The sequence below is a fragment of the Mandrillus leucophaeus genome, unplaced genomic scaffold, assembly GCF_000951045.1.
Source record: "Mandrillus leucophaeus isolate KB7577 unplaced genomic scaffold, Mleu.le_1.0 Scaffold63, whole genome shotgun sequence".
NCBI lineage: Eukaryota > Metazoa > Chordata > Mammalia > Primates > Cercopithecidae > Mandrillus > Mandrillus leucophaeus.
In genome coordinates, this window is record NW_012106808.1 from 107410 (window position 1) to 107911 (window position 502).

A 502-nucleotide genomic window follows, 5' to 3' on the forward strand; every position below is an offset into this window, starting at 1 on the left:
GAAATATCTGTTCTCAGATTCCACAGAAATAAGGCTAGCAAAGAGATCCACGAAATACAGATGTTACTCGGTGTGTTGAATTAACAGGACACTAACCAGTTTCTCAGAAAGCTTCCTTCCAGATTTCACCTGAGGATATTTTCTTTTTCACCATAGCCCTCTATGGGCTTCCAAATATCACTTTGTCAATTCCACAAGAACCGTCTTAGCGAAAGGCTTCTTGAGGGGAAAGCTGTAACTCTGTGTCATGAATTCACAGAGCACAAAGAAGTTCCTCACAAAACTTCCTTCTCTTTCATATCGGAGGATACTTCTTTGGGCCCTATAGTCTTCAGAGGGATCCGAAATATCTATTCTGATTCCACAGAAAAAAGGCTAGCAAAGAGATCCACTAAATACCGATGTAACTCTGTGAGATGAATTAATAGAACACTAAGCAGTTTCTCAGAGAGATTCTTTCCAGATTTCATCTGAGGATATTTCCTTTTTCACCATAGCCCTC

The 502-nt window shown here is 40.0% G+C and overlaps 1 pseudogene; it reads right to left on the minus strand.

The window, feature by feature from the left end:
• LOC105554149 overlaps positions 1-502 on the minus strand; it is a 24985-nt pseudogene that overhangs the window by 10065 nt on the left and 14418 nt on the right.